The following is a 9843-nucleotide window of genomic DNA, read 5'->3' on the forward strand; positions in this document are numbered from 1 at the left end:
GACAGAAAACAAGAAAATAGTACCTCTTGATTTTGCTGTCACACTTGAGAGATATTCTCACTAACTACTGAATTCTAACTTAGTGGATATTTTCTTCCACCACGCGAAGGAAGTGGTTTTCTGTCTTCCGTGCTGGCTGGGACAAGTCAGGCCAGGCCACTATTATCTTTTATTGTATTGCTTCTATCCCAGTCTCCATCTCTACTATTTCTGGAACTTCAAGTACACAGAAGTTGGGCCTTCGCAATCTGTCCTCTGTCTCCCAGTTGCTTTTTGTATTTTCCAACTCTGTATTTCTATGCTGCCTTCTCTTACTGAGACTTGCAAATTACATACTCCCTTGTCAGATCTTCAATGCTTTTAATATTTTAAAACAATATTTTGTACAGAATTTCTCACAGTTACCATGGCTGTTTTATAGACTTAGTCCATATTCCCAGAAACTCATGCCTGTGATTCATACTTGATAATTAAGGCTCTATTTAGATGTTGGAAATTTTATTACATAAAAGGTTAACCTTGGCCTATATCATCAGTTGTGTTCCTAAAATATGTAAATGTATCTTTTATCTAATACTAAAGACCTTTGAACTTGATGGATACTTGATTTCTTTCTTAGTCTTCAGTAACTTACAACTGTTACTGACACTTACAACTTGAATTTGAAACACAGAGTTTTGCCTGACTTGACATTGCAAATAGGATGTCAACCTGCCAAAATAAAATAATGCACACACACGAATTAATTCTAATGTAATCCCAGGATTCTTTAAATTAGTGCTCAATAATAGTCACCACTTAGTAAACATTGTTAAATGATTAATTTTTTTGTACTGGGGATCAAACTTGGGACTTTGTGCTTGAGAGGCAGGCAGAAACACCACTGAGCTAAATCCCCAGCCCTAAATGATTAATTTTTAGAGTTGCTTATCATCCTACATTCCGTGTGATCTTTCAAAGTACTCACCTAAAATTTGGTTTAGCCTTGTTCTTGTAAAGTCTTCGATTTGAAGGTGTTGACATTCCAACAGATAATGCTTCTAAGTTCTCAAGAGAAGGTAAATTTCACTACTAGTATTTTTTTGTGTGGCAATATTAAGATAGTGGGAAAATTCGCAAGCATAAAATCTAAAAAGGCCATCCCTTGTGCTAGTAATATAGCAATAGAATACTAGTTCTTATTTCTAGTAATATTAAAAATTGCATGTTTTTCCATATTTAATGAAATTTTTGCTTTATAGAACTCTCACCTGGTATTAGAACTTTGTATTAACATTATACTTTTTCTGAACTAGAATATTTTCTTTCTTTTAAAATGATCAATAACTATTCCTTAACTTAAATAATGAACTACATTTTTATTGTTATATCAAATTTTATAATTCATAAATCACAGTCATACTTTTAATCAGTGTTATTTCGAATCAGGAAGTTACAGTCATTCATTTTCCTTTAAATATTTAAAAGAATTCCATGCCTCACTTCACTTAATGTGTTAGGAATGTATTATTAGTAATTTTACATTTAATTAAAGATAATCAGTATGGAATGCCAAGTTCTGAGAGGCTTTTCTACAAACAAAAAGTTTATTACCACAATATCATAAAAATTCAAATGTCTAAAAGCAAAGTTGAGAATATTAGCAATATTACCAGATAAAATGCATAGTTTAATAAACAGGAGAAAACTGTGACAAATATTACAACTAAAATTTTACTCAGAGCAAGAAAAAGAACTACATGCAACCAAAATGTAGTTACTTAACAGGAAATGTGCAATACTCATAAAGAGAAACTTTAAAACATTCCTGAAAGGCATAATAGCAAAATCTGGAATCAAACAAGGCTCAGAAATAAGAGGTAGTTCAAGCAAATTCTAGTAGATACACAACATAGTACTATATGACTAAAATAAGAATGTGGTAGGCCGGGAATTTAGCTCAGTGGTTCCACCGCCTGCCTTGAAAGCACAAGGTCCTGAGTTTGATTCCTGGTACCAAAAAATAAACAAATAAATAAAAATAAAATAAGAATGTGGAGGCTATATATAGATGACAAAAAGAAATCTGAAGGCTTTCTAGCAAGTGAGGAAAGCAAAGTATCTAACAGCGCCTTTATTATGTTAATATTATATGAGGAAAAGTAGGGAAAGAGAATACTCATATTTGCTTATAGCACTAAGATGGCCAGCGTGAAATTAACACAAATGGTGAACCATGGGGAACAAGGTAGAGAGAGAGGAAAGAAAAGAGTGAGAGGAAATATTTTAATGCATATCTTCATGCACTATTTTTTTTTAATTTTCCTGAACCGTAAACCTGTATTGGCTAGTAACATAAAATAAATTGTATCCAAAATGTTCAAATAGTAACATTTCTCTAGATGTATATGTTTTTACATTATTGGGGTTTGATTAGCATCGATTCACAACATTAGCCATAGCAATTAAACAAGGGAAAGAAATTAAAGCAATAAAGATAGGAAAGGAGGAAGTTAAACTGTCATTATTTGATGATGATAGCATACTCTACATTCAAGACCCAAAAAACTCCACCAAAAGACTTCTAGACTTTACTGACAGATTCAGTAGAATAGCTGGATATAAGATAAACACTAAAAAATCAATAGCCTTCTTGTATCCAAATAACAGACTCACTGAGAGAGAAATTAGGGAAACAATTCCTTTCACAATAGCATCCAAAAACATGAAGTATCTATGAATCAATCTAATGAAAGAAGCAAAAGACCTCTACACTGAAAACTACAGCACTCTGAAAAAAAGAGATTGAAGAGGATATAAGAAAGTGGAAAGATATTCCCTGCTCTTGGTTAGGAAAAATCAACATAGTAAAAATGTCCATACTACCAAAACTGCTATACAGATTCAATGCAATGATGATTGAAATTCCAACACTATATTTCACAGAACTAGAAAACATAATCCAAAAATTCATTTGGAACCAGAATAGACCTAGAATAGCAAAAGCCATCCTAGGCAACAGAGACATGGCAGTGGGTATAACAATTCCCAATCTGAAACTATACCACAAAGCCACTCTGATAAAAACAGCATAGTACTGGCAAAGAAACAGACTTGAGGATCAGAGGAACAGATTGGAAGATACAAAAACAACTCTAGATGTACTCAGATACCTCATCTTTGACAAAGGAGCCAACCATCCTCACTGGAGGCAAGATAGTCTCTTTAATAAACAGTATTGGAAAAACTGGATTTCAACCTACCTAAGATTAAAACTAGACCCTTATCTTTCACCATGCACTAAACTAAAAATCCAAGTGGATTAAAGATCTAAATATTTAAAAAGAGATGCTACATTTGCTGGAAGATAAGTTAGGCAGAACTCTTGAAGACACTGGCATAGGAAAAGACTTTAGGAACAAATCCTCAATAGCATGGGAACTGGCAGAAAGAATCAACAACTAGGAACTCATCTTATTAACAAGCTTATGCACTGCAAAAGAAACCATCAACAGAACTGATAGACAACCCACAATGTGGGAAAAATTTTTTACCAGCTGCTGCTCAGACACAAGAAACAATTTCCTGCCATTGTAACTGGCATAATGAAATTATAATACATTGCAATTGAAATCCCATATTACATTACATTTGCATAAAGCAATTGCTCTTTATGGAGAAAAACATCAAGTCACATTCTTACTATTAAGGTAAAAATGTTAAATTTTTCATTTTCATGTTTGTATCTATGCTTTAAAGTTTAAAAGCAATATTATACAAAGGACTCTATATTTGAAAAATGCTTCTGAAAAACAAGATTCACAAATGACTATTTAACAAAAATTACTCCGTTTTTGCTCTTTTTAACCATGACTTTTTATTCCTTTGACTGTGCTCTCTTACTAACATCAAAAATTTCTGAGCATAAGATTAAGATGGAAAAAAATAATTCTACCAAATAATTTCTCTGGTGTGAAAAGGTATAATGGTACATAAGATCCTAATGATATAAATGACAATGTAAAATAGGAAAAAAAGGGCTAAAGGTGTAGGGGAAGTGGGAAGGGTAGGGGAAAGGAAATAAGGGAAAAGAAAAAAACATGAGAAAATGAAAAAGTGGAAATAAAGTATTTGTAAATAGGGAAGGGAAGAGGGGGTGAAGGGAGGACAGGGGTAAGGGGGAAAAGTGAGAACCAAGACCTGTCATGTAAAGGTACAAGATCCCAATGATGAATGTAATTGTACTGTATACCTAAAATGTACCAATAAACTCAATGAGAAAAAACAATAATAATAATTCTTATTTTTAAGGCAGTTCAATTCAGAAGTCTTTGTTTTTTAAGTTTTAAAAATTACACACTTTTTCATGATCAGAAAAGAACCTAGACTTTTTATGCACTAGTCTTTTATGGCTTTACCAATAAAATTTTGTAGTTGAATAAAATATTTTTAAATTGTTTGGGGAGAGCCAGGCGTGGTGGCACACACCTATAATCCCAGCACTCGGGAAACTGAGGCAGGAGGATCGCTGTGAGTTCAAAACCAGCCTGGGCTACATAGTGAGTTCCAGCTCAGTCTCAACTACATAGTGAGACCCTGTCTCAAAAAAACAAAAAATAAAATAAAATAACTTGTTTGGGGAGAATGTTCCAAGTAGTCATTCCTGAGATCCTAAACATTTTTGTACAGTATTCAAAAAATCTGTTTGTTTTGCTGAATCTTTGGGGGATTTGCTATGATCCAATATTCCATAGGTGGTTATCATAGGTGACTGTGAGGCTGCTCTTTGTCAGCAGCCTATTGTTCTCTTATATGATGTCACTCTTCTGGGCCTTTTGGCCTGTGTGCAACCACACTAATAGACACGTAGCCCCTTGTTTGGCCCTGTTCTAGCTTTTTTTCTACATGGGTACTTCACACACCCCAAGAAAAAGTTCCAAAATGAAATATTTTCAGTATGATCACCACCAGTAAAAGGGCTGCACATACAAACCCAGTACTGACTTCTTTTCCAGTGCATATGTTGAGTTTAGAGAACTAATTAAAAGTATATATTTGCTGGAGTATTAAGGAAGTTTCTGGTAAGAGCTCATCCCCTGAAGGGTGAGGGTTACGGCAAAATGCCAACAGGAAACATCTTGTTGGCAGTCAGCCAACTCCAACGCAAGTCAATGATCCCACGAAAGTACTAAAAGCCAGCCTTTTCCAACCACGCCCTGAGTCCTGAGTCATGGGTTCTATGTCCACTAAGGTCCTTTGAGGTCCCTTTATAAGATTCACATGGTCTTCATTCAAGCAAGTTCATGTCACAAGTTTAGTCCCCTTTCCCTCTAGAGAAAAGGTCAAGAAATATTTTCTGTAAAAGGCCAGATGGCAAATATTTTGCACTTTGTGCATCTTGGCATCCCTGCACTCCTATTTACTTCTGCGATAGACAATACATAAACAGCTGGCATGGCTGAGTTCCAATAAAACCATGCAGACTATTATATTTGACTTCATATAATTTTCACATTTCATGAATCAGTCATTCCTTTGTCAACCATTTAAAAATGTAAAAAGTCATTCTTAGCATGTAGTCCTCACAAGAAGATGTGGCAGGCCAGGTGGGGCCTGGAGGCCATAGTTCACCCACTCTGTTATAGATATTGGAGAAAAGCAGTTGGAATATAAGGTAGAACTGTCTGGGGCCATCTCCTTACAATTCCATATGGGCTGAGCTCTCCAGGTGCATGACTTCATACCCATAATGATCACTGAAAAGGTTGAAGGCCTTTTAATGTCTTCATTAAAATGTACACTTATTTCTGTCTCAGTGTCATAACTTTTGCACTCTACCTTGCCAAAGCTTTCAAACTCAGTGCTTTCTGTGATTAGAAATTAATGTTTAAGCTGTTACATAAAAATTAGAAAACTTGTCCCATAACATGGGAGACTAAATCTGAGTCTGTATTGAGGAATTTATTTTAGGAGCAATGTTTTGGTAAAAATAATTATGCGCTTTGTCCTAGGCAATGGTCCTCACAGAATGGTCACCAGATCAACCCATTATTCAGTATCACCAAGAAACTTGCTAGAATCTCAGATTCTCTGGTCCCAGATCTGATGAATAAAAAGCAGGGGGTATGGCCCAGCAATCTGAATTGTAATGAAAGTCTTCCATTTGATTCTGAGGCACACTGATCTAAGGGAAAGCCTATGACTTTTCAGAAAATAAGCATAGCATTACTAAGACATAGGATCATCACTGTAGAGGAGAACGTTAACACATTCAGTTTGCTAACAGGTGAAAAGTATCTAGCACCTTATGTAGCCCTGGACGGTTCCTGGCCAGCTTCCCTGAACCAAAGGCTGGAGCTTATGTAATAAGAAGCTGCTGTGTTGGATAATCCAGGCACACACAGGCAGTTCTGATTTTTTTTTTCTAGCCTACTCCACTTTCCTGACTTCTGTTCCAACAGATATACTGACTAATAAAAGTGGCTTAGAAGTCACAGGAATGAACAGGTTGTAAACGGGGTAAAAGAAGCAACTGCTATTGTCCTGATGCCCCTTTTCTAATCAGGGACCTCGTTCTTTAAATCATATAGTCATTCTGTGGTATAAGTGGCAAGAGGAACTAGGTGGTCATTGAGAGAAGATGCTTCAGCAGCTAGAGCAGCTCAAGCTGTTCCCTGACCAAATTTAGCTGTGTAATTGATGTGAGCTATTCGTCTTGGTAGAAGAGGCAAGAGGAATTGGGGAAGGGGATATAGTAGAAAGGAAAAGTAATCTTTTGGCCAGGTAAATAACAGAGACCTGAGCTGGGATCCTGGAGATGGTGGTAGTAGAATTAGAAAATATGACATGAATAAATCTGAAGTATCTATCACACCGATATAAGTTCTCAACAAAACAGTAAACCCATCTACTATCAGAGTTAAAACTTCCTGACCTCTACTAAGTGTTTGGAGGTAGGAGGCCTCTGAGTTTGTAAACCTTCTATTTAAGGAGGTTATTAATGAAGGGCTCAATCCCCTCTTATTCTTATTTCAAAAATAGATATTAAAGCATTGATACAGGAAATAATGCCAGAAATGAAATATGAAATCTTATATCTCCCAACCAGTTTGATTTCTGGTACATAAGCTTATTTTCTCTAAAAATCAGACTGAATTCTAGGAATAAGCAAAAGTAAAGTATAGGAAGATATTTATTGATAGGATATCTCTCAAGAGGCAGGAGGAGACCTGAGTGGGTAGTCCAGGGACCGCACTTTATAGAAGAGTTTTTAGGCCAAAACCCACATGGGTACAGGGTGGGCCACAGACATGATTAATCAATAAGGTTACAAGTACAATCAGTTAGGCAACAGTGGTCCAATTGGGAAACAAGTCACATAACAAGTGTGGATGAAAAGAACAAATACTTCTTCCAGGAAATGATGGGTCCAGGGTTCTCTGGTCACTCCTCAGGGTGACAGATGTCTATCTAGACTCCATTAGGTCCAGTGTTTGTCCTTTGAGGATACATGCAGGCCTGGTCATCTTGTCCTTGAGGCCCAGCCTCCAGTCTCTCTGGCCAGTTGTGATGTGTTTCACCTTTGTCCTGACTCTCTCAAGGACCTAGCCCTATATGACTTTGATGATATTTTTACCTAATTCAGTGTCTATAATATAATCAAAGGGCTATAAAGGCAGTTTAGCTTGGTACTCTGAAGTACTCATTCCTTACCTCATTAGGGCAGTGCCTACATACAGGAGATCAGCTTGAAACTGCACTGAGCAGACTTTAAGATATTAATGAATTGGTTGTAATTCAGCTATTGATTAAAATTGAATAATTCCAAGGCCTATGAGTGACTTGCTAAATGAGCCTTCAGCTGGTGTATGGAGACAAACTTCCCTATGTCAAAAGCCACAATTCAGATCTCAATGACTGATGAGATCATCAATGACATCTCCAATAGCAAGATGATAGTGCAGCTGAAGAATTATGACTCTGTGCAGCTGTTCTCCCATATCAAACATTAGCTAAAGACAAGTAGGTGGCTTGTTAACTATGACCTGTGTTTCACAAGTATACATAGTTACTCCCCTTTTCCAAGTCTTGCTCAGCAGTGCCTTAGTTCTGCTAATCCTTACATCTGCCTTTACATTCCTTGCTATGTTGTATAATCATAAATACTGACAAATCCAGTGATCAAGGTCTTAGCCAGGAGAGAGCTAAGATCAATTCCAGGCCCCCTAAGTAATGAACTATCATTCTTTATTATTTATTCCTTTTTCTTTGTATATTATTCTTTCATCCCCTGCTGTACCCTCAGTCCTCCAATAACTGGTGTTCAGGCATCACTCGACACCTATAGACAGAACTTCTGCAAGGTTAAAATCTGAACTGGACAGTTCTCATGGCATAGTCACTGCTAGTTTTCCACATTAGATGGTCTAACAGGACCACCTTCAATAAGAAAGTCTGGTCCATACATACCATGTTCAGCCAGTCCACTGCTGTATTTGATTTGCAAAGTAAATTGCAATTCAACACACACCTGGGCCCCAGAGATAAGTATGTTTCTTCAAGTAGCACTCAAGTATAGTTTGAAGTCATTTGTTGAACTGTTGGATAATTACTTTTTCCTTAGTTTTTATAACAACACTCATCCTACCATATAAAATACAGAGTAAGTAAGTTGACAACATTGTAGGCAGACCAAGAATAAGAATCCTGTGTGTCTGTCTGTGATGGGACATTGGATTGATAGGTAAAAGGGGAAAAGAGTTGTTAGAGTGTTGAGGCAGGCTTGTAGGGCAGTCTAAGTACTGTTAATATGTAGGTGTGATATGTGGGGGGGGTCAGAGATTTTTCTAGGAAATTGGTTCTTCCAATGCTATAGGTTTTTAAATAGGAGCAAGTTATTGAATGAGGTTTAGGGAAAAGTCACCTTTAAGGTGTGATACTGTTAAAGGAGAGGAAACATGAAAGTATTACATGATATATATTATATTGTATCTCCTGTTATGGTTATGTTTAGATGTCCCCCAAAAGCCTCATGCTTTCTCAGAGGTGGCTGAATCTAGAGTGTGTGACTGATTCATAGTGGGGCTAGGCCTGAATGCTACCCACCCTAAGTAGTCTGAATAAGATAAAAAGGGCAGAAAGACACTGTTAAGATCCCTTGTTGCTTTGGATACCTTTTGGCCACCATGAACTGTTTCTCTTCTGCAAGCCCTGTCTGCCACGCAACCCTGCCTTGGACCCAGCCAATTATGGAATGAAACCTCTATAAACTGTAAGCTAAATAAACCTCTACCCTTTTAACTTTGGGTGTCCAGTATTTTGTCTCAGTAATGAGCAAAAAGCAATTTACTCATCTCCCAACCTGTTACATGTCTGATGTGCAGAGCTCATATTCTCCTAAATCAAAGAATGAATTCTAGGAACAATCGAGGTTAAGAGTAGGAAGCTGTTTATTGAGGGTGAACGATGTATCTCCTGAAAGACACAGGAGAGAACCCAAAAGTGACCCCACTTTACAAGGAAGTTTTATAGAGCAAAACTCATGTGGGTACAACATGGTTTACGGCTGTGATCAACAAATAAGTTTCAAAGTATAGTTGCTTAGGTAATAGTGATCCAATGGGAAAGCAGGTCATGGAGCACGTGTACATGGAAAGAACAAAGAATTTCCCAGGTAGGCGATGGATCTGGGCATCTTGGTCACCCACTGAGGTGACCGATGTCTATCTAGACTTTACTAGACCAGATTTTATCCCTTATCTCATCCCTTGGGGAAGTATGGAGATGTTGTCCTTTTGTAGTTATCTATAAAAGGCCTGGAATCCACCAGATGTTTCTCCACACAATTTTGTGTTTTTACCTTTT

At 36.8% G+C, this 9843-nt stretch overlaps 1 long non-coding RNA gene across 1 annotated transcript in view; it reads left to right on the forward strand.

The window, feature by feature from the left end:
* The first annotated feature begins 957 nt into the window (after positions 1-957).
* Positions 958-9843, forward strand: part of LOC109117473 — a 37042-nt gene continuing 28156 nt past the window's right edge. The window contains exon 1 of the long non-coding RNA XR_002024787.2: positions 958-1058. This is a non-coding gene — a long non-coding RNA (uncharacterized LOC109117473). The remainder of the gene's footprint in view (positions 1059-9843) is intronic.

The sequence above is a fragment of the Fukomys damarensis genome, unplaced genomic scaffold (genome assembly GCF_012274545.1).
Source record: "Fukomys damarensis isolate Sample0158 unplaced genomic scaffold, DMR_v1.0_HiC HiC_scaffold_29, whole genome shotgun sequence".
Classification (NCBI taxonomy): domain Eukaryota; kingdom Metazoa; phylum Chordata; class Mammalia; order Rodentia; family Bathyergidae; genus Fukomys; species Fukomys damarensis.